At 42.6% G+C, this 24,674-nt stretch overlaps 1 long non-coding RNA gene across 1 annotated transcript; it reads right to left on the bottom strand.

The window, feature by feature from the left end:
• Positions 1 to 5,841: 5,841 nt before the first annotated feature.
• Positions 5,842 to 23,346, bottom strand: LOC139356492 (uncharacterized). Its single transcript, XR_011608448.1, has 4 exons — positions 23,234 to 23,346; positions 19,947 to 20,033; positions 16,295 to 16,349; positions 5,842 to 5,994 (listed from the first exon to the last, which is right to left on the bottom strand). It is a non-coding gene; the product is annotated as an uncharacterized lncRNA (long non-coding RNA).
• Between the last annotated feature and the right edge of the window lie 1,328 nt (positions 23,347 to 24,674).

Genomic DNA, 24,674 nt, shown 5'->3' with positions numbered 1-24,674 from the left:
AAATTCATATCTGAATAGCCAGACTGCCTAGCAGAGATCTTCACAAGGTAATTGTCCAATAAACATTGACTAAATGAATGCTACATTTTTTAGCATTGACTAAATGAATGCTAAATATTTTACTAAATTTGGTAAGTCCGTACCATAAATACAGAACCAATTAGCCTAAAACTTGGTCTAGATGATTCCCTCTCTGCTAACCATTACTTAATGGCAACTGAAAAGAGCAGATTACTTGGTTTGCTCGCAAATTAAGTCACTTCTCACCATCCCTCAGTGTCTTCCTTTGCAACATATGAATAAACCTGTTCCCTAAGTAGGTGCAGTGGAAAAACGTTAGGATGTGGAACAATTCAAGTGCCAGATAAATTATTCATTTGTTCCCTGTAACAAACTAAAAAAAAAAAAAAAAAAAAAAAAATCTGCTCCTTAACCTCTTTAAAATTTCCCCATGCCCTTTATTTCTCATTCATTTGTTCACTTATTTCACCTTAAATTCTAATCCTATCCTTTTTTCTTCCATCCCAGCATCTGCTCTGGGCTCTGAAGAGAGCTTTCTCATCCAAGAGCCTCAGCGAGAGACTGAACTCATGATCTCTTCAGAAGCTTAAACATGCTTTGTAATCTCAAGTATTTAAAACCAGAAGTAGCCAACTGCTCAATATCTTCATTTCATCCTGAGTTCTCACCAGGCAGACTCTTCTGATTTGAATCTAGACAAAGCAGGACTCATCTTCAAATCAGACCCAGCTTGAACTTGCCCTGAAGGTGACTAAGGTCCCCAGTCTAATAACTGCCAGAATCATCTATGGGACTTTTAAAAACTACCAATACCAGGACCACATCCCAAGATCTACTAAATCAGAAATCTCCAGGTCTTGGGCCCAGGAATCTATATTTTCTAAAATCTCATTGTTGATTCTGACACAGATGGTCCATGGATTTAATTCATGTTGCTTCCTTCTAATAAGATGGCACTTATATCATCTGAGGTATCTCCCTTATTTTTAAAGCTGCCCCCAAAATAAATTGTTCAAACTGCCTGTGCAATTCATCCAATTTTCTCATAAAAACAAATAACTGTGTTTTTAATGCTTTAGAAAATTCTCTTTTGGGAGAGGTGAGAGTGGCCATGTTCGTCCTTCATTCATTTTACTAATAGTTCTTAACCTAAGCAGTTTGTTAGCTGTTGGAAATATAATGATTAATTAGACATTGTCCTGGCCCTCCTACTACTCTGCCTACAGTAGGAGAGACAGAAAAACAAGCAATGTGTGGTGGGAGGTACTATTCGGAACAGATACATGATTTGGAGTATTAGTAGGCAGATACCCAAATAAAGGCATCACAGAAGATACGCGCACATGTATATTTTATGTGTGAGGATAAGTGTGTGCACAGATCCATGTAATTTGCTCACAGATCCTTTGTTCTTACATTATTTTCAACTTTCAGGTTGAAATGATCTAGCCTGGTTTACTTTTTGCTCTTTAGAAAGCATACTTTGGATATCTGGTCAACACTTCCCTGTGTAAGCATCACAGTTGCCCAGAAGCACGTGAGAATACATGAATGCAGAAGCCCATGAGAAAGAAGAGACTCCACAGCCTTCACCACCCAGGCCAGCAAAACTGGCATCACAAGCCAGAACATGACACTTTTCGTTGTAGTTTAGCAAGTGTGATTCCAGGTCTGTACTGAACTCTGGGATTCAGAGCATCTATTCTATGTATCAGGAGAAACCTTCTGTATAACTTTGTATTATATGTACCCTCTCCCTCAACTCACACATTGCAAAGTGGTTACCTCATACATCCTCTATTTCAGATGTATCAAAATCCTGCAAATGGCTCTACATTTTCTGCAACTTGCATCATTTCATAAAATTGTGGCGAATATCCCCAGAGCAGAAGAACAGACAGAGGTTCTCATAAGCACTGCTGAAGAATTCTTATAATGAAATAAATAAAAATTCTTTACCTCTCTCTCTCTCCGTGTGTGTGTGTGTGTGTGTGTGTGCCCACGTGTGCCTCTACACAGGGATCACTGTAGCCTTTACTGTTTGTGGTTAGGGTTATTTATTTTTTTATTTTTTTATTTTTGGAGACAGAGTCTCCCTCTGTTGCCCAGGCTGGAGAGCAGTGGCATGATCTCGGTTCACTGCAACCTCTGCGTCCCAGGTTCAAGCAATTCTCCTGTCTCAGCCTCCTGAGTAGCTGGGACTACAGGCACACACCGCCACACTTGGCTAATTTTTTGTATTCTAGTAGAGATGAGATTTCACCATGTTGCCCAGGCTGGTCTCGAACTCCTGAGCTCAGGCAATCCGCCTGCCTTGGCCTCCCAAAGTGTTAGGATTATAGGCATGAGCCACCGTGCATGGCCTAGGATGATTTTATTTACAGTATTTCATTTCATCCTTCCAGTTCCATGAAGAAGGCAGAGACAGTTGGTATTACATACATTTTGCAAACAACAACAAAAATATGCCCAGCTTGTGTCTTATTCAATTTTAACAGCTAGTGAGAGGAGGAGCCTGAATGTGAACCAAAGGTTCTGGCTTCATATAATTTTTATTTTATCATTATTTATTTATTTTAGAGTCACGGTCTCATCATGTTACTCAGGCTAGTCTCAGACTCCTTGGCTCAAGTAATCCGCCCACCTTGGTCTCCCAAAATGTTGGGATTACAGGTGTGCACCACCGTGCCCAGTCAGAGTATCTGGCTTCAAACAGAAAGTCTTTAGTATATATCATCCAGATATACAAGTACATTCTTTGGCAGTTCATACCCCACAACACTTCTAGGGAGTGGTGAGTCTATGAACTGGCTACTTTCAGAGTCTCTTCTTTGTATGGAGTCCAAACTAAGGCTGATGCCCCAAACTAAGGCAGAAGTTGTTTTGTCTGTGAATATTTAACACTGGTTTCTTGGGTAGGGCCATCCATGCTGGCAATTCATTAGGGTTTGAAAGTACCTCTAATGAGTACCACTAGTAATGCTGATCGCTCATGGCTATCACTCTTTCCTCACTACCGTTGGCAATGGCTCTCTCTGGTTTGTAGTGTGACTTTTGTAGGTTGTTTCCATTGTCTGTTTAAAATGAGACTACCATTGACAAGAGGGATTAAGTGTGTAATAGAAATGTATTTTGTTTGGGACAAACTGGACAGGGGCAAGATGAGAACTCTACATCCCCCTACAGCTCTGTCCATCATAGCTGTTGTCATTTACTGTAATGAGTTACATGGATTAATGCTGATAGCTTCGAAGGTACTGGGTTAGGATAATTTTGCCTTTATGAGATGTCACCCTGAGGTCAGGAAATAAATGTCACAGGCCCCTAGAAAAGCAAGTTGAAAAGGTGAGGGGCATGAAGTCCTGCCTCCAGGGTGACTGAGGGTGTTCCCAGCACACCCTGATGACAGCCTGCACCGTTTGTCCTCATCTGCAGGGGGACAAATTCCCTGGAGCCTGTGATTATTAATGGGGCACCAGCTGCTTTGTCTTTATTGCTGTCAGTCACAGTGTCTGCCTCTGCCAGTCTGCAGGGATGTGGCTTCTGAAGTCAGAGTACAGAGCCGCCAATCAGTGTTTACCTTCTCCCTGCCCTTTCTTACCTTCCATACCAGCTCCAGCTTACTTGCACGAACAGTTCCCTTAATTCCATGAGCTGCCTCAGAGTCAATTGATGTCAGAGAGCGCCACCTGCTGAGCTAAGGGGTGACATTTAAAATCAGTATGCTGTGAGCCTGTACATGGAGCTAGCCAGTCATCCCACCTGCCCACTCTGTGTCTACTTGCTGGGTGGTTTAGATGTAAAAAAACAACCCCAAAATACAACTTGAGGTAGAGAAAGAGAGCAGAGGGGTGGTTGTCAGGGGATATGGGAGGGAAGAATGGAGAGTTACTGTTCAATGGGTATACAGTTTCAGTTGTGCAAGATAAAAGAGTTCTGGAGGTGGCTAGTGGTGATGGTTGCACAATATGAATGTACTTAATACCACTGAACTGTATACCTAAAACGCTTACGATAGTAAACTATATGTTTTGCCACAATAAAATATAATCTATAGAAATATATGAAGGAATAAATTTTTTAGTCAATGAAGTATCTTATTGGATCAAAATAAATAGATAATTAATAAATAAACAAATAAATACAATTTGAGAGTTTCCTGGCACCCAATACCATTCCTCTGCAAAACCCTTTCTTCCCATCTTACTAATCTCAAAATTGATTATGAAAGGATACGGGCACTCATTTAGAGAGGTGGCAGAGTAATAACTGGAAATGTTCCCATACCATGAGACCTGAGTTCTAATCTCCAACTCTGTGACCAGATATGCCGAGAACTTTAACCTTCATAAGCTGGCCTATTAAGTCATCTATTGCAATACAAAAAATCTGAGATTTATTTCAGCTTTAAGAATAAAAATTCAGGCCAGGCACAGTGGTTCATGCCTGTAATTTCAGCACTTTGGGAGGCCGAGGAGGGCGGATCACCTGAGGTCAGGAGTTCAAGACTAGCCTGACCAACATGGTGAAACACCATTTCTACTAAAAATACAAAATTAGCCAGGTGTGGTGGCACATGCCTGTAATCCCCCCTCCTCAGAAGGCTGAGGCAGGAGAATCGCTTGAACCCAGGAGGTGGAGGTTGCAATGAGCTGAGATCACACTAATACACTCTAGCCTGGGCAACAAGAACAAAACTCTGTCAAAAAAAAAAAAAAAAAAAAAAGAAAGAAAAGAAAAGAAAAAAAGAAAAGAAAAGAAAGAATAAAAATTCAGCTGTTCCTTGTGAAGGCAACAATTTTACTACAGTTCTCCACATGACAGAGTTAACTGAGACCATGTCCTTTCTTAAGTACAGGTTTTATTTAAGGAGAGGACCAGTAGAAATGGAAATTTAACAAGGAAAGGATAACACATGCTTAGATGAGACAATTTTCTAACTGAGAATTCTAATTTATTAGAGGGTTGTGAAAAGAGTTTATCTTTTCAATCAGTATTGTACAAAAGGAATCAGAAAATATTTGACTGCGTTGCACGTAGTAATGGTAAGTGTTTTGTGAAGTTTTTATTTCGGTTATCAATCCATGCTGCTCTCATCTTATGCTCTGTCTCTCTTCAGATCATATAAATATTTTGCCTTTTACTGTCCATGCTGTTCTCATCTTCTAGCTTGTGAGTCTGGGTCAGATAAAGCAGGTCAGAAGCTCTATAGAGAGGTAGGCAGGTCATGACTCGGCACTCTGAAGACCCAAACCCCAAGACTCATTCTTTGAGTGTTGGGTGTCCACGGCTTCAGGTTCTGCATGCACCTCACCTGACACTGTATCCTTTTCATAAATCACACATATCTGAAGGTCTGGGGGGCATGGGTGGGAGGAAATAAATAGACAGTTAAACGATCAGTGGTAAATTTTCCAGACCTTGCAGAATAGTCCTACTAAAACTGTCCATCCACCCGATGGTCTCATTTGCAATCTTTTCCAACATTCCATTCTGTAAACTAGGCAATTGTCTATAGAGATTTTAACTTGCAAATATATGTGTGAAATGTTTGCCAAAATGCAATTAGTTTGGGTTTGTTCTCATTCTTTCGTGAGATTTTGTTGTATAAAGAAGGCTTTTAAGATACTCAGAGGGAGGTTTTCATAAACTCCCAATATTTTCTAACAAAGTTGCATTACAATGGAATAAGATCTTAATAATGGGATCAGTTGCTTGCAATAAATGAGAAATTTATATTCCCCAATTCTATGTATCTAGTATTAATCAAAGTAGGTTAAATGCAGTAGCAAAACAACCCCAAAACTCAGTGGCTTAACAGAATAAATGTATTTTTTCTTGTTCATACAAAATCCAATATGGTATTCCTGGTTGGTTGATTCTTTGGGAAGGTTTTGCAGCAAGTGATGACTGAGGGACCCATGTTCCTTCTATCTTGCGATGTCAGCATCTTCAACAGAGTCTTCAAGGTCACTGTAGAAGGAAAGAGAAGGTGGAGAAGGCATAATGGGTATTAACAATCTTGGCTTAGAAGTAACACACATCACTTACAGTCACATAACATGAGCCAGACTGGTCACTGAGATGCACAAGGGCTTGCATATGTAGTCCTGGTAGGGGAACAACTCTATTCCATGGAAAGGGAACGTACATCTCTGTTGGTCAGCTAGTTGCGCTGAGATACCCTGCCCTTAGGACAGTAAATCAGAGGCTTTCAATAAACATCAGCTAAATATATAAAGGGATAAACAAATGAATAGTAGAGCTCATCTTTTTATAATTATTTCATTATTTCCATGACTACAGCTTCATATATTATTTTAAATCATTTTAAAGAATAATACAGAGCAAGCACTCATTTTAGCCATTTAATCATTTTGCTGACTTCCGTGGCAGGTCTTTCAAGATGATTCTATATCATGTCTCGGGATAGCTTAGGTGGAATTTTCCTTGGGAAGCAATGCAGGGGTCTGTAAATGAACTTCAAATCCCTTCTGATTTGACCTTTGTAAGCTACATAAACTCCTCCTTGGTATTATCCTTAACCAAGCATAGTTGGTGGCGTATTTTCTTTCAGTAATTTTAGTTCAGCTAATTTTGGGACCTGGCTAATGAAGCCAAGGAAATGATTATAGCTAGCACATAAAAGAACCATTTGTAGCTAAGAAGACCAATTAAACTGAAGCCATTCAATTTTATAGTAACTTGTCTTACATTATACTTTTGGCTTATGGTGATTTTAAAAACAATCAGAAATTTTAAAAACTTGTCAGCAGTTTTCAGTACTAACAGAGAGAACATGAAATGATATAGTCAGTGGTTACAAAAATTCTGGTCACAAGAGAGACATACTGTAAGATAGAGACATTCATTAAGCCTTTCTGTAACTTGAATGATATATCATGCAGAGCTACATAATTTGCTTTGATCTAAACCTGTGCTTGTTCCAGAATCTAATTTCTCTGTAAACACTGTTAATTGATTACTCCTTGAACAATGTGCTGAACTGACCAATACTCTCCATTCCTTCCATAAAACGTAGAAACTGATGTCCACAGTATCTATCATGGAACAGAAGTCCAGGCTCAGATGACAGTTCCATGAGGTTGCAGAGGGTTCATGTTCCCTCCTAGTTTCTGCTCCACTCTCCCTGGAAAGTGACTGTCATCCTTGTGGTCCAATACAGCTTCCAGAGCTCCAATCATTCAGCAGCAGGATAAAGAGCCCAACTCCTCTCTCTCTCTTTCAAGAGATTTTCAGGAAGTTTCCCGCATATTTTCAAATAAACATGTTTAATATGTATGTGTTTGTATCATTTTAAAATGATTCTTCACCTTAACTAATTTGTCTAGGTTAACAACCAACCATCAATTCTAACAGTATCTAATAAAAGAGCTTCTAATGCAGTTTCTTCTTGGATCCTGAATAGGAAAAGAATGCTCTGTGGAAGGAATTAAACATTTTTGTTTTGGGAAATGTATAATGGTAGGAATGACAAACAAATTGGCATTTGGTTTATACATCAGTCTTGTGCAAGCATGGCAGTCTGATTGTATTAGTTACAGTACAGTCTAACTTGCTGTAACAAACAGACCCCAAAACACAGTGACTTCAATTAGATAGAAATTTATTTTTCTCTCGTAAAGTAGTCCAGTGGTAATTATGTTGTTCAGGGCTGGTAGGAGCACTCTGCCTTTTTTTTTTTTCCTTCTTTTTTTTTGTTTTTGAGACAGAATCTCACTCTATCTGCCCTGGCTGGAGTACAATGGCTCAATCTCAGCTCACCGCAACCTCCGCTTCCCAGGCTCAAGCGATTCTCATGTCTCAGCCTCCCGAGTAGCTGGGACTACAGGAACACACCACTGTGCCCGGCTAATTTTTGTATTTTTTCAGTAGAGACCGGGTTTCACTATATTGGCCAGGCTGGTCTCAAACTCCTGACCTCAAGAGATCCACCTGCCTCGGCCTCCCAAAGTGCTGGGATTACAGGTATGAGCCACCATGCCTGGTGCAGTCCATCCCTTTAAAAGTGTTATTTCTTCCTGGATACAGGTATTTTCTCCAGTGCTTAACCCTGTAGTGCAGTGGGAAGATTTTTTTAAGAAGGACCAGGGGGGCATATGCCCAATCCTTTTAGGAGTGCCCAGAATGCCACACGTAGCTCCTACTCACATTCCATTGGCCAGAACCTAATCAGATGGCCATATTGAGCGGCTAGGTAGCAAGCTAAAACTTGAATTCTGAGGAAGAAAAGGAGAACAGATGTTTTGGAACAATCAGCAGTCTCTTATAGTAATCTGTTGCTATTGACTCTCGTCAACTCTAGACCATCAGGTGGGATCCATTGTCTGAATACGTAAGTTTTATGAACAAACCTTGGACTGTGGGGAACTCACATCACGTTTTTACAGATGGTGAGTCAGTATTGAGAACACAGAGGGTAAATAAAGCCATGGCTCTTGATTAATAAGTGGTATCAGAGTCAGCTTCCCACCCTGAAGTACATGCACCAGGCAAGGCCAAATCTGTCACTGCGGAATCGCCCAGTCCCCTTTCATACTGGACCATGTGGATGGAGACTTGTGGTGTCATGTGAACCTAACATTTCAGCAATTCCACTTAACTTTTCATTTTCTACAATCGTGCAGTTAACATCCAAATGTTTCCTAAAAGAAAGGTTTGAATTTAAAGGAAGAAAAAATCTTCACGGTCATCATCATTGTCAAATCAATTTGCATCAACATTTTTTGGAGGGCAAGGAATTGATTCAAGTTCTGAACAAATGGGCAGATAAAGAACACCAGTTTTTTTTCCTTTCAGTAGGCTGACAAAATATTTGACTGAATCAACAGGTTACTTGGTAAGGAAAAAATGTCCATAGACCTCATTTCTCTTCATTCAACTTATTGACTATATCATCTGTTCGACTTGGTTAGGATAACAGAATAATGGTTGACTTGGAACCAGGTGATCTCCTCATTATTATATTATTATCATATTATTATATGAGTTTATAGATGAGAAACTCAAGGTACTCAGCTAAGATTTTATATTCCCTGGTGGAGCTGAGGACCAGAAACTATCCCCTGAATTCCAGACCAAGTTTCTTTCTGCTTCAACACTTTACTCCTGCCCCTTCCTGGCTGCCTGTTGAATTTCCCAACTGGCCTTCCTGAAAAGCAAGACGGGAAAGTGAAAGTTTTGACACAGCATTTACAGTCTTCGTTGAAGACAACTGGGTTGGCTGTTGGAACACAAGGTTGGAGTGTCTGGGCACGTAGACGTGATCCATTTTTTATCTTATTTAGTGGCAGAACAGTCCCGAGTTGCAAAGGGCTTCTTCTGTGCACAGAATCTGTCAGCGAGGCATTTTGGCTGAGGGTCACTCTAGCACAGGAACAGATGACAGGACGGCAGGCAGTCTGTCCCCTTCTAGGGAATAAGGCAAGGATTCCTTTAACACAATGTGACAACTAATCTCTCTATAGCATCTGACTGAGAGGTTTTAATTACTACTGTGATATACACACGTGATTTCTTTATACACATGCACAGCCGGGCTTCTATGTGTTTCTCTATTATTTTGCAGAGCATGTATCAGCACAGAGTGGGTTTATCCTGAATCATTCTCCTTCTTTTCTCCTTGTCTCTGCCTTTCTTTCTTTCCTTCTTTGTTTTCCTCCTCCTTTCATTTCCTGTTAATTTGTTAGAAAGGGCTTATTGATTTTATGATTTGAACATAAGGCTGGGTCCTTCAGCTCTCCTTCCCCTCTCAGAAACAGCAGTAAACCCTGTGGTCACAGGGATTGGAGGTGTTTTCACAGCCTTGCTGGCATTCAGATGAAGACCTCTTTGGGAGAGAGTGTGTGTGTTGGTATGAAAGAGCATTGTGCAGGAATGGCAAGAATCACAAAAATGAATTTGCAGAGAATACTCAAATCAGAGTTTCTTCTTGCTAAAGAATTAAACTGTGACCCAGTTCTGAGCCTGTGTTATCATACTACTGACTATCTGTATCACTTGCTATGTAAAAATATATGAGTATCTTATATCGTAGAGTATCTTGACTCTACAATGACAAGTGTCTGAATATTTGGAAGCATCAAAACATTTTACTTAGATTATTTGCTTATATTCAAATATGAGGGGACTTCTGTGATCAGTTTGAAACAGTATTTGAAAAATCCACTTATAGATCTCTCCAATGCTAGGCAAAACAATATTGCAAAAGATGCCAAGAAAAAGCTCTAGCAAATGGAAATACTGATCAAGCATGGTTTGAGCACCAAGGTCTTCCTTGATGAAGAATTTCCCAGTAATTAAATATGTATACATGGGCATCTGCTTAATTTAAAAAGAAAGAATATGAATGAAAGAGAAGGAATCTGAAATCATTATTATGATGACACCCTGTCAGAGTGAGGTCAATACTCAGTTTTCTTTTAATTGCATAGTCTGATAATGCCAAGCTTCAGGAGGGTAATTCTCTTCCCAAGGTTTATATTACCCCAAGTGCTAAATCATGTTGAGGGTTCATAAACCTCCCTCCTCAATTTCAGTTCTTACCAGGCACAAAACTAGAGCACTTTGGAGAGATGAATTGATGACACTGAACCTGCTACTAAAAGTTTTAGTGGAGAGGAAACTTCATCACCCCTGTTCCTGACTCCAGAAAAGTCCTCTGAATTAATGTCACTCACCATCTAGACTTGCTTCCTTCTGAGCACTCCAACAATTTCCGTCTTCTGCGCCTCTTGAGTCACTAGCATCTCACCCTCTGTTCCCTGCTATGCTGCCCTTATCCTTCTGCAGCATGTCTTGCTTTGGCCTGATAATGCAACAGCTTCCACAGCTCCTGCACATGGCTCAAACCATGGTGTACTGACCTCATCTAGTCCTTGGTTTGACTGGGCTGCCGAGGGTTTTAGCTCTACCAATCTTTCAGGGTCAATTCCATTATAAGATGTTTCCCTTCTACCAAGTATCTGACCAAGAATTGGATGGTTTTTCTGTAATCCAAATCTTCCCTGCACTTCTTCATTTCTAAACTTTTTTTTTGCTATTCCATCCTCTTGGAATGCACTTGCATCCTCAGTACTGCTTCCAACCTGTCAAAATTTTACATATTTCTAAAGATTCAGCCTAAATGTCTTATTTTCTCTAGGGCCTCTCCTCTAAGCCTCCATAGCACTTTGGTTGCAATTCTTAGGGGCTCTATCACACTCTTCATGGAGTAGGAGGAGGTGCCTTGGTGGGAGTCAGGAGGACAATGCAAGCTTCAGCCCTGTGACTGAGACGGCGTGTGGCCTTAAATGCATTCAGCAGTCTCCTTAAGCCTCTGTTTTCTCATGTGTCAACATGATGGCTTAAATTGTATGGCCTCTAAGAAGCTTCTGTTTAAAGCCCAGTGATTCTATGATTATAGTTTCAGAGTCTACATGTAATTCTCCTACAAACCTGCTAATTTCTTGAGGGCATGATTGATATCTTATTCACCTAAACATTATCTCTTTCTTCTTAGTGTAGTAGACACCTTATAAATGCTTGTTAAAGTAAAGAATGGATGAAACAATATCTCTTGTTGCAATTTGACCTCACTTTTTTTTTGTTTTCAGAAGATAAGGAAAAGAGATGATGGGCACTGTTTATTTCATAACTACTTATTACCTCCTTGTGTTCATATACAGTGCTTGCTTTGGCTAACCAGTTATATGCTGGACAGCAAATTTGGATTAAAATGAAGGTGGCTTTCCCATCTTTCTTTGATTGTCATTGTGTGTGTGTGTGTGTGTGCATATGGATTTTTGTTTTCCTAAATTGTCTGAGAAAATCATCAATTTACTTGAGTAGATAATTTCAACTTTCTGTCTCTGTCACAAAATAAGGTAGGCTTTCTATTTTTGAACAGAAGCCCAGTGCCTCTATTTAACTCCCCTCTGAAGCTCTCTGTGTTGGTTAACTGTATGGAGTAGGTGATCAGCCACGCGATATGATTTCAAAAATATGAGTGGGGCTGCCATCTGCCTAGCCATTGGTTGTCAAGAAAGAATTACACCTTTGGCTCCGGAAGGCTTTGCATATCCAAGAGTAGCCTGGTAAATCAGTATATCTTAAACTATTATTGATGATCCTTCAGGCCAGCAACTTCTACCCAAAGTGTATTCTACAAAACCCAAGTTCTGTGAGATGCTAATAGTTGTTCCATAAAAATGGGGCCTCAGTGATGAAATCAATTTAAGCAGCTACAATAAATAAAACCAGATTTTCTGAGCTGCAAGACTTCTCAGAGCCTTGAATAGGCTAATGTGCATAGTGGATTCCCAAGAGGCGGGTGCAGGAGGTCACAATTCCAAAACACATATGACGATAGATCCAGAAATCTCCCAACTATTCATTTTATTATTTATTTATTTATTTTTAAATCAAGTGACTCATGGGTCTAGATTTCCACTAAACACACTCTGGGAAAAGCTGCCATTGAGGGTTATAAGAGCTAGCCAAACACCAAACTCAGAGAGGCAAGCAAGACTGAAGTGAAGAAAAAGATATCCCAAGACAGACTAGACAGACTGCTGTCTCCAGCAGCTCAGCAAAGCCCTGCATGGCAGGTGGAGATGCTGAACAGGTGGTAGAGATCTCAATTCTGTCTGAGCCTCAGCTATCACCTTTTCCCTCACAAACTTGCACCTGACTCAGCTTAAATTGGCCGTCCTCACACCTCCACTGGATGACCTTGAGGGATCAGAGAAAGCGGTGCCATTTTACAGCACATTTGCTGAATGCTGGGCTCTGCACTTGGCAGCCAGAGGAAAGCTATGAGAATCCTAACTGCAGGAATTAAGAAGGCTTGCCTGTCTGATGCTAGAACTACTGCTTTGCTCATTACATCAAGAATTTAGTCTGCTCTGGGAGTGGTATCAATGGTAGGAGTGAGTAGGAGTGAGTTGTTGATCGGAAATCAGTAAAGCCCATTTCTTGATAATGCATAGTTAAAACTAGACAGTGATTGGTTGTTTTACCTTAACTTTCCAAAAAACTTCCTGGATCTTTCTGTGTGAAAAATCCCAAAAACAAACAGGTGGACCACAAACACTAAGAGAAAGAGAATCTATTATGCAGAGAAATTTAAACTTTTTACAAGACTGATGTAGAAAATGAAGGAAACCCACTGTGCCCACCACATGGGAGGGAGAGAGAGGAGATGAGGAGTAGCAGTGAGCCCCTCAGGCCCTGAGCAGCCTGGGCCTGTGCTACAAAGCCCTAGGTTGGAGTCCGCTGTTCATGGTACATGGTAAAAGAACAGCACAATGAAAGGAGTGGCCGCAGATTATGCCAAACCGTCTTAGAGCAGGTGCTGCGCCCATACTGGTCTGCAGCGCCCGGCAGGTCCTCTCTGTCACAGCCCCATCCCACCCTGTTCCACTCATAACCACCACTCCTGCTCCTCTCTGCCAGCTCTCTCTGCATGCTCGGTCTGTCCCTCACCCAATGTCCCTGCTCCCACTGTGCACTTTGCCTTAAATGTCACAGGACTCAGTCTTCACCTCCCTGCTGTGACCTCCTTGAGGTCAGGGGGACGCACCCAGACTCATCCCTGTAGCTCTCATCAATAGCATATGGTAGGCCAGGTAAGTATTTGCCAAACCCTAGCTCCTCATTTCCTTTAAATTCATTCTACTTGTGCCTCGAGCTACTTACTCAGCATCAAGACGTTTCTTGCATTGCTGTGCTATTATTTGCCTTCATACATTGTGATATCACCCCGCCCAGTTAGACTGCAAGTGTCTGAAGGAGCACCCTTGTTCTCTATCGAGGTGCCGTGCCCATCCTGCATGGTCCGAACACGAGCTGATTGAGTGATGCGAGCAACAGCCCACACTTAACCAAGAGTCAAGGAGTGCCCGCTGCTCTAGCTGGACAGCACAGTGGAGAATGTTGCCTTTATGTTTAATAAGGACACCAGAATGTTTCCACACAAGAGAGCCAAGGATGAAGCTAATTTCTCCGTTTCCTCTCTAGCTCCCTGATTCAAGGGCTGGAGGACCAAGAATGAGGGGACAAGACAACTGTTTGGTTGGGTAGGGGAGGGGTGGGAGCAGCAGGACGGTGGTCCAGGAGGTGGAGCTGGACTGAGGACACAACAGCACTTCCTCATCTGCCAGGGTGGCAGCCCAGCAGGGGGCTAATGAGAAGTGAGGTGTGAGGCAGGAGGTTCTGCGATAAAGGCAATTATGGGCTGCTCAAACTGCTGACAGCATGCAGTCAGCTGCAGGGCCATTGGTGGTAACTGATGCTACCTGTGCTACAAAGCCCCCCTCCCTCCTAATGAGGTTATTACTGTCCTACTGGTTGAGGGACCTCCAGACCCTCTCTAATCCCCTCTTCTCACTTGTGAGCCCCAGCAGCCCTCCAGCTCTCTAAAAGGAAGGTGCTCTTAAGGTTTTGTCCATATAGTTAAGGGGGAGAAATGCCCATATCTGCCCAGCTCTTGGCCTTCTCTGGGTTCCAGACTGAGCAGAGGGAAGCAGATGATTGCTACGGTGCCCCCCAGCACTAACAATCTGTGCCTGTCCCACATCTAAGCTTGCCTCTCCCCGTGCCCAAATTCTGCCACTGATTCCTCATGAATGCCTGCTCAGCCTCAGGACTCAGCTCAGGATGTTCTTCCCAGGAAGCCTCCCTGGACCCTAACCCTGATGCTCCCATCCACTTCCCACCCTGGGTTGTCATGTTGCCTTGTTTTGCTCCCTAGCCTTACCTGTGGACTCCTCCAGCTCCTCATCTTGGTGCCTATCACAGTGTCTGCCCCCGGGTTCCATAAAAGTTGTGGACTGCATTAAACAAATGAACCAATCATTGAGACTGGCCACCTAGGTCAATCCTGAGTGGCAAGACCTGGAGAGACCAAGGAGCCTATCTGCGCCTCTCCAAAGATTAGAGCAGTGCTTAGGACCCTTCCTGGCATGCTGTGGGGGCTCAGTAATTGTTAGGACCCTTCCCTTTTGCTTTCTCCTCAATCCACGGAGACGCATGGCTCATTCTGTTAGAATATGACCCTCAGGGTGGTTTTCAGGACACTTCTGCTCTGAGAAGGGAGATATTCTAAAACAGCTTTGCAAGACTATTTTGTAAAAAGGGTATTCCCTCTCAAATCGTATTTCTCCCACACACTGGGAAAAAACCCTTCGCGATTTTACCAATACCAGACCTGTATCTGCTCCTAGTACTATTCTATCTTCCTCCTATGCTCAAGCCAATTCCTGCAGGTGCAGATCCCCTCTCAGCCCTGGCATCTTACTCTCCCAATGCCCAAGCTTCCAAAATCACCCCACTCACTCTCTGTCTTCTCTTTCCAACCCCAGCCCATATTTTCCTAAGCAGAAAGACATGAGATCGAATTTATTCCACGGTAAGAGTATCGACAGGGGCACAACGATTTCATTTGGGGAGAGGGAGAGATTTCTGGTTCTTCGGGGGACAGGAGCGCTACCTGATGCCCCTTTACGTGCCCCTGAAAGTTCTCCCCTTTCCTCCATACCCAACCTCCTGGCTGTGACCAGGAGGAAAGCCAGGAGAAAGAATCAGGATGCTAGTACCCAGATCCTCCAGCCTGCCCTAGCCTTGGAACAAAGACGTGGTCGCCGGCAGGAAGCAGCACGCATTCTCCACAGGCCCGTCAACCTGCCCGCAGCCTCCGTCCTGGAAAACGCCCGCCGCGCTCCACCTCTCACAACAGCTGGCCCGCGTGTCACAGCCAATTAGGCTTTGGAGGGAGTGAGAGGGAAAGCAGTGACACCGCATATTGACCCCTGCTGGCACGGGGCAGATGTGGAGGCCAGCACGCGTCCCCCGCACGGCCACGCCGCTAATTAATCACCTCGGCCACCGAGTCGTGACAGCGCTTTGCGCTCTGCGAGGCGCACGCGGAAGCAGGGGCCGGGCACCTGCGGAGAGAACGGCCGGCTGGGAAGCACAGGGCCACCAGCCGCCCCCTCTCTCAGCTGGCCTGGCAAGTTTGTTTCTGGCAAGTTTTCCCTGAAGCTGTTGGGGTTAAAAGGAAGGATGGAAAAGGAGGAAACTTTTTTGAAAGTCCTAAGTCATTACGTGTAGGACAGGTTGGTGGAGCCAGCGAGCTGGACACAGAGCAGGGGATTGGAGGCGCGCCAACCAAAGGAGCTCTCTCTGGGGTGGGCGTTTGGGAAGAGCTAATGGGATGCTCAAGGCTTTGCGTGGAAATGAGCCTGGAACTAGGTGGCTCTCAGTCTTGGCTTACCTATTTCCTCCTGCTGTCTCTGCAAATCCCCTTCATCCTGTTGTTGCTTCACCAGCTGTGTAGGGAAGGGGTGAAGTCACTGACTAAATGCCGAGGAGAATGCCTGCTTACACATCTTTCAAAATTGACTGAGGCTTGACCTAGACTTCATGGCCTCCAGGAAACCGTCTGGAGTACACTGTGGGTGGCCTCCCTGTGACCCCGCTGCACCCCGCGTGTTCCCAATCATAGCACTCAAGACACTGAACTGGAATTGTCTATGGAGTGAGCACAAGGGTCCTATCAGTGTTACTCATCTCCATCACTCCAGGTCCTAGCACAGTGTGTGGAGCCAGCTTTGCACTTACAAATATGTGTGGAATGATTCATGTACAAGGCATGATCCTAACCTTCAAGGAGCTCATGGCCCCCTGGAGAGAGGTTCATATCAGTTAACTGCACTGCAGACCCTACAGGGTAAGGGGTGAAGGTGAAGAAGAGGCATGCCAGCCCCAGCTTAGCCACAAAGAACACAAGTGCTCCTATTTGTGGGCAACTGCTTTGCTGCTTTTGTGGAAATATTGGGTCAAGTCTACTCTGATTCTATTCAAGCTCGAAATAATAGCTGAAACAGGTCAACCACTGTATAGTTTATTCTTAGGCAACAACTCTTTCTTTCCTCCAGATAAAGCTCGCCCTGGTCACTCAAAAACTAAATATAAGTGAGGCTGCCTGAGGGCATGTGAAACACAGTTTGGGAACAGGTTATATGCTTCCACTTGGATTTAGGTGATTACAAATTTGTTTGTTCCGACATTAAGACTCATGACTGATTTATGCCTATGAGATTATAGCCCGAACTCTTAGTGTGTGTGAGAGCAATGCTTTTTGGCATCTGGCCCTGACAGATAACCACCCTGACATTGTCAGAAGAAGAGAATAAGGTGGAGGAGGAGGAGGAGGAGGAGGAGGAAGAAGAGGAGAAGAAGAAGGAGGAGGAGGAGGAAGAGGAGAAGAAGAGGAGGAAGAAGAAGGAGGAGAAGGAGAGAGGGGGAGGGGGAGGGGGAGAAGGAGAGAGGGGGAGGGGGAGGGGGAGAAGAGCAGGAGGAGGAAGAGGAAAACAGGGAGTCAGGCAGGCATTCATTTTGCTGATATTACAGATAGCAAGTGGGATGGGTTAGACATTCTCGCTGCTAAGAAGGTTTTAGTTGAGTAACAAGTGCCATTTAATTTCTCCAGGTGTTGATGTCTTCCCTTGTCAAATGGGAATGATTATGCTCCTCTTGAAGTATTGGTCACACCCTGCCTTGCTTGGACATGTTTCTTAGAGAAGTAACCATTCCTGTGTGCATTATACTTTGACTTTTGATACTTCTTTTTTATATATGCTATGCCACAAACTCCAGTTTGTGACATTTGTAACTTAAAATTTTGGTGAGCAATAAAGGGACCAATGTTTGCTTTTGCAAAATAAATTTATCCAGAAAAGAGCTGGTCAGTTAAATGTTTTCTTCCTGCTATCTCAAGTGCTTTGTTTTTGTTTCTTTGCTTTTACTTGATGTTCAGCACTGTGCTAGTTACTACTGGGGAAGCAGAAAAATGTTTTACAACTTTCTATTTTCTTACTTGGGATCTATATGTAAGTACATGTAAATCTGTAGGTGAGTTTGAGAGTGTGTCTGCGTGTGAAAGAGTATGTGTGAGTGAGTGAGTGTGTGTGTGTGCATGTGATGAGTGTGTGTTTGCGTATTTTGGAGGTCAGGACGTGTGGGTGAATGTGTGAATGTGTGTGTGAAAGTGTATGTATAAGGGTATTTGTGTGATATCGACTGTGGGTGAGTAAGCACAGATGTGAGTATTTCATGCATGTGTGCTCACATGTGTGAGTAGGTGCGTGAGTGTGGGTATATGCGTAAGTGGGTAAGTGTGTGTAGCCATGAGCGTGTGTGTGAGAGAATGTATGGTTCCGTGTGTGTTAGCATGAACATGAATGCATTGCATGCACATGTGTGTGAATGATCATGTGTGCCTGCAGGTGCGTGTGTCTGCAAGTGTGTGTGCGTGTGTGTGTATAACGCAGCATGTTTGTGTATGTCAGTGAAAGCACCATGATGTCTTTTACTGGGTAGTTCTGAAGAGCATTTACGCTCCTGAGAGCAGAAAGACAGGAAGTCTTGGTAAAAACTTAAAAGGGCAGTCAGTCAACTTGTTTCTCAGTAAATCTCCAAATGACTCTTTTGACAGATCTTTTTTCCCCTAATTAGCCTTTAAAATGTAGAATCAAGTTAAATAGGAAAAAAAAAAAATAGAGGAGTTCATCTGAAAAAAAGGAATGGAAAAATATCCCAGGAAACAAAACCTGGCACAAATGAATAGCTGGTAGGCTAGTGGTTGGTGGTATTAAAACAACGCAAAAACAACGAATTTCAGCTCATTCATGGAGGGCAGCGTGGAGCTCTGGTTCTGCTCAGCGATCAGCAAAGATCATGGAATGCTTGACGACTTCCCTCCCTAACGTTTTGGCTTTTCATGAAAGATGGGCAAACGTTTCCCATTTAAGAGGCAAAGGCTCCATCGTGTGGTCAAAAACAAAACTGCAGCTCCTCTCGAGCAATTTCAAAATAAAATTATAAAACAGTCTAGAGCACAGGGTAGGTAGGACCTACAGGCAAATGCGTGAGGCTAGGCAAGTTGCCTACCTCTCAAAGTCCTCCTCTTTTTGCAGCCCCGGTCTTTTCCTCTTTGCAAACTCCTCCTCTTCCCTTCAAAGGTTCCTTGCACTCTGCCACTAAAGCTGGCGAAATATCTGTCATTTACATCTTTTCCCTCATACATCTTCTCCTTATAAGGCAATGTTGCCACTTTACAAAAGAGGAAAGGCCAAGTTCAGATATCTGATTTCTGCACGTTAATTACAAAAAGGATGGGAGTTGAGTTTTGCCTAAAAGGATAACAGAGAGTGTGAGCAGTCACCTTTAAGAGAGAAAATTCACAAAATCTGCCTGTTTGCCAGTAAGGATACCACTTGAGATTTGATCCTTGGCTGAAGGTGGGCACAGGCATGATTAGGCCATCAGCCTAAAGAAGGAAACCTGGCACATCAGGCAGGTCATTTCTTGTAAGGGCCTTTAATCTGGTGAGCCACTGACATTTTTGCAGTTGCCTCTTTGAGTTTAAGGGAAATTACTGGCAGCTTTCCTGGCAGCCTTAAGGATCTAGGATCTAGTACACCCCAACAACTTAAGGAAGGTCCTTGGCTTTTATCATGGACATAAGTTATAGGACTGTAAACTAGAGCACAGGATACTCTCCATAGAATAGAAGACATTTGCCATTTAAAATGACTTTATGGATAAATCGTAGTGGCTAGCATGTTGAAGTGCTTTTGGTGACACCTGGAAGCTACTTAATAAACATTAACCATTATCATGATCCATGGGGTCACTTTTTAACATCAGTGCAATCTTCCTAACGACTTTATGATTAGAAATTCATATTATGGCTCTATTTTACAGATGAGAAAACTAAAGCTTTGAAAAGTTAGCCATCTTGCTGAGACTCTAGTTAAGCTGGAACTCCAATCCCAATTTGTTTGACTCCAAAAGTCAGGCTCTCAAGCACTAGGCCAAGCTATATTTAAGAAAATATAAAGATTAGGTATAGTGGCTCACACCTGCAATCTCAGCACTTTGGGAGGCCAAGGCCAGAGGATAGCTTGAGGCCAGGAGTTCGAGACCTGCCTGGACAACATACACCATCTCTAAAAATAAAAAGAAAAGAAAATACAAAGACTTGGAAAGATGTTCATAATATATTGTTACGTTTAAAGGAAATGCTTACAAAATAATACAGTATAACCCCATTGTGCATGTGTATGTGCATATGTAATAGACAGATAAATGTAGATACATAAAAATGGAGTGAAGGGATTAAGAGCAAGAACTTTGGAGTCCTTTTTCTGGCTTCAACTTCTGGTCTAGCCATTTTTTAGCATTGTTGGGGAAGTACAGACTAGGGTTACTTTTTCTGTACTTCAATAACCATCCTGACAGGATTATTGTAAGAATTAAATCAGGTGGTGCAAGTAAAACACTTGAGATCATATGCGGCACTTAGTAGCCACTCAACACACAATAGCTCTTATTACAGATATAGTCTGAAACTTTACAACGATGATCTAAACTTCGTGTGAATATGGGTGATGTTTATTTTTTTTCTTTGGTTTTATCTATATTTTCAAAGTGAACTTTTGTTAATGGTATAAAAAAGGAGAGAAAGCATTTTTAAAAGGATGCAGGTAGAGCCAGACGGTTAGAGAAGGAGCTGTGGATCAACAGTCAGCCAAAGGCCAAGTGAAGCCCATGGTGGCAAGGGGAGGGGGCTCCATGCATTCATACTCCCAACTTCAGTACAGCCAGGTAGAACTGAGAGATTATGTGGATAATCAGACATGGTTCCCGCTTGTCTTAGTGCTGTAGAGACAACTAGCAGTTCCCAGCGTCTGGTTTCCTCCATGGTAACCTCTGGCCAGGTTCATGTCTACCTAGAATGCAGAACACATTTTTCAGCTTTCCTTGTAGTCGGGTGTGACCACATGACTAATTCAGGCGCACGGTATATCCATGCTATGTCACTTCTGGGAAGTGTCTTTAAAGGTAGAGGACATTGGCTCTTCACTGTTTCTCCTTGCTGTGCTGGAAGCTGTGCTTTATAGTTGTAGCTAGAGTGTTTGGGGCCATAATGAGGAAATCGTGTGTTACTGATAGAGAGGCAACAAGAAGAAATCCCAGTCACTGGTGGTCCTAGAGCCACCATACTAGGCACACTGCTTATTTTGGGACTTCATTTACATGAGGGAAAAATAAATTTCTGCCTTCTTGCAGCCACAGTTGTTTCGGATTTTCTGTAATTCACAGGTTACTGGCTTATAATAGGGAGCTACCTCAGAAGACACACGGCAATGCCTGGAGACACCTTTGGTTGTAACACCTGAAGAGGTGCTACTGGCATCTGGTAAACAGAAGCCAGGAAAATTGTTAAACAATGCACAGGACAGCCTCCACCACAAAGAATAACACAGCCCAAAATGTTAGTAGTGCTGAGGTCGAGAGCCCCTGCTTACAGCTGAATTACATCTTACCTGATACAAGGAGCTTCCTAAGAACATATCCATGATGGCTTTTTAAGAATATTCGACCTGCTGAAGTATGGGCCTGGGGTTAGTCTGAGTGACAGAAAATCCCACCAGGTTGATTATAACACGTGCCAGGGGTCAGTGGGAATAAAAACCGTAAACTCCTGTTCTAGGCTGAGCCTCCCTTCCAGAGTAAGCATGGGATGATCAAATTAGGTTAGTTGTAAGGATCAATTCATTAAGCATTTCTAGATTGGGGCAGGTTGATTCCAGCTCAGGTTCTGGCTGAGAAGGCTGAACGTGGTAGCCCATGGATGGACATGTTATTCTCTTGATGTGTGTGGTAGATGGTGAGGTTGGCAGTTTTCTGTTCCATAGGGCTTATCATCTCTCTACAGGAGCTCGAGGGAACTCTTTAAAATCTCTGGATAGGCTATTTGAGAGGTTCTTGTGATCAAAGAGGCAAAATGATGTAGGTAACCGGTGTTAAAGAGTGGGAGTTCTAAGGTGACAGAGACTAGATGGAGAAGAGAAGCCAAAGATCAATAGAAATTAGAGAAGAGTGAAGACTTTGAAAGTAGTTGCTAGGGCAACTCAAGTGACTTAATTTAAAACTGGTCTCTGTAGCCAAAAAAAATTTAAATTATACTATGTAGAAATAAAAAGAACAGTATTATAAGTCCCATGTGGCCATCAATTCATGGCCAACCTTATTTCATTTTGTACCCCAGCTATTTCCTGCACTACCCATACCCTAAGATTATTTTGAAACAAATTATATTATTTTTATACAAATACTTTAGTAACTACCTCTAAATACCAGACTATTTTAAAAACGACTGTAATATCATTATCAAACCTAAAACATTAACAATGATTCTTTAATATCATCAGATATTTAGTGTTCACATTTCTCTAATTATCTTATAATTTTTTATAATTTGTTTTGAATCAGGATCCAAATAAAGTTCACGCATTGTGATTGACTGACATCTCTTAAATCTCTTTTAATAGGTTCCTCCTCTGTGTCTTATTTTTCCCCTTGCAATTGGTTTGTGAAGAAACCACACTGTTTGTCCTATACATACTCTCGTCGTCCAGGTTTTTCTGTCTTCATTCTCATGGTGCTAGGTAATATATTACTCTATCTCCTATATTTCCTTAGAAATGTAGGGATGCTCATATCTAGGCGATTGGTCAAATTTAGATGTGATTTTGCTATTGTTGTTGTTGTTAAGGCTAATTCAGAGGTGGTCTTGTGTATTTCCACTAGAAAGTACATAAGGTCTTGTTATCTCTATTTCAATAATTATTGCCTGGATCCATTAGTTCCTAGGGGTTGCAAAATAGTGATCTTGAGCTACCTCTAATGGTCCAGGCTGTACAATTGGGTATCTATAAAGGTTCATCACACAATTTGCAGCTTTTTATTTATTTTCACCTAAGGAAAAGTATTTTCAAAATTTCTGGAATCAGTATAGCATCACGGATAAAGTCAAATTGCTATTGGTTGAAATCCTAGCCCCAGCACCTAATCGCTATATGACATGCTAGGTAAGTTCCTTAATTTCTCTGTGCTTTAATATCCTAATGTGTAAAATAAAAATACCATAACACACCACATGTAAAATGTGGTGAATGTTAAAAAGACTATATATCAGATACTTGATACAGAATAAACTCTCAGTAAAAAGTAACATTTATAGTCCCTTGTTCCATTGATTTTAAGATGCATTTTTTTCGCATGTTAGCATCTCTAAAATTGGGATGTATTTTATAATCTAAGGTATCGTGGGTTCAATGACATATGATTGCAGTAGACATACCTTTCTCTTGCCCATGTTCCTTGAGTCTAAGTCACTGGTGTTGCTATGGAGACTCAGATAATCAAAATGGGCTTTCTAAAGTGAGCATATTCTGTTAATAATTTCAATTGGCCCTAGAATTTTCCAATCTTTCACAGAAGTTCTCCATTCTAGAATACTAAGTATGCATTCTGTATGACTTGTTTATGGCCCAACAAAGTTGAATTCTCAGAAATACTTTCCAAATTCTAATATTACTATGTGTTATTCAATATTTAAGAAAAAATAAAATAGCAATCTAAAAAGTCAATTGTTTCCTTGGCATGGGTCACTTCAGGTTCTTCCCTCATAGCTCTCCCCTTCCTTTCCCCTTCTTCTCCCACCATAAAAAGTTAATCTTGGTTGGAGTTGCTTCCAAGATGGCCAAATAGGAACAGCTCTGGTCTGCAGCTCCCAGTGAGATCGATGCAGAAGATGGGTGATTTCTGCATTTCCAACTGAGGAACCTGGTTCATCTCATTGCGACTGGTTGGACAGTGATGCAGGCCATGGAGGGTGAGCTGAAGCAGGGCGGAGTGTTGTCTCACTCACAAAGCACAAGGGGTCAGGGGATTTCCCTTTCCTAGCCAAAGGAAGCTGTGAGTGACTATACCTGGAGAAGCGGTACACTTCTGCTCAAATACTGTGCTTTTCCAATAGTCTTCACAACCAGCAGACGAGGAGATCCCCTCCTGTGCCTGGCTTAGTGGGTCCCACGCCCATGGAGCCTTGCTTGCTGCTAGTGCAGCAGTCTGAGATCGACCTGGGACACTGGAGCTTGGCAGGGGGAGGGGCCTCTGCCTTTGCTGAGGTTTCAGCAGGCTCACAGTGTAAACAAAGCTGCAGGGAAGCTCAAACTGGGCAGAGCCCACTGCAGCTTAGCAAGGCCTACTGCCTGTCTAGATTCCACCTCTGGGGCAGGGCGTATCTGAACAAAAGGCAGCAGACAGCTTCTGCAGACTTAACGTCCCTTCCTGACAGCTCTGAAGAGAGCAGTGATTATCCCAGCATGGCATCTGAGCTCTGATAACAGACAGACTGCCTCCTCAAGTGGGTTCTTGACCCCCATGTAGCTTGACTGGGAGACACCTCCCAGTAGGTGCCGACAGACACCTCATAGACAGGTGGGTGCCCCTCTGGCATGAAGCTTCCAGAGGAAGGATCAGGCAGCAATATTTGCTGTTCTGCAGCCTCCACTGGTGATACCTAGGCAAAGAGGGTCTGGAGTGGACCTCCAGCAAACTCCAACAGACCAGCAGCTGAGGTTCCTGTCTGTTAGAAGGAAAACTAACAAACAGAAAGGAATAGCATCAACATCAACAACAACAAAAAAACCATCCACACCAAAACCCCATCCGTAGGTCACCGACATCAAAGACCAAAGGTAGATAAAAACCACAAAGATGGGGAGAAACTAGAACAG

This window comes from Macaca nemestrina, chromosome 1, assembly GCF_043159975.1.
Source record: "Macaca nemestrina isolate mMacNem1 chromosome 1, mMacNem.hap1, whole genome shotgun sequence".
Lineage (NCBI taxonomy): Eukaryota > Metazoa > Chordata > Mammalia > Primates > Cercopithecidae > Macaca > Macaca nemestrina.
This window is presented reverse-complemented; position numbering and strand designations above follow the sequence as displayed.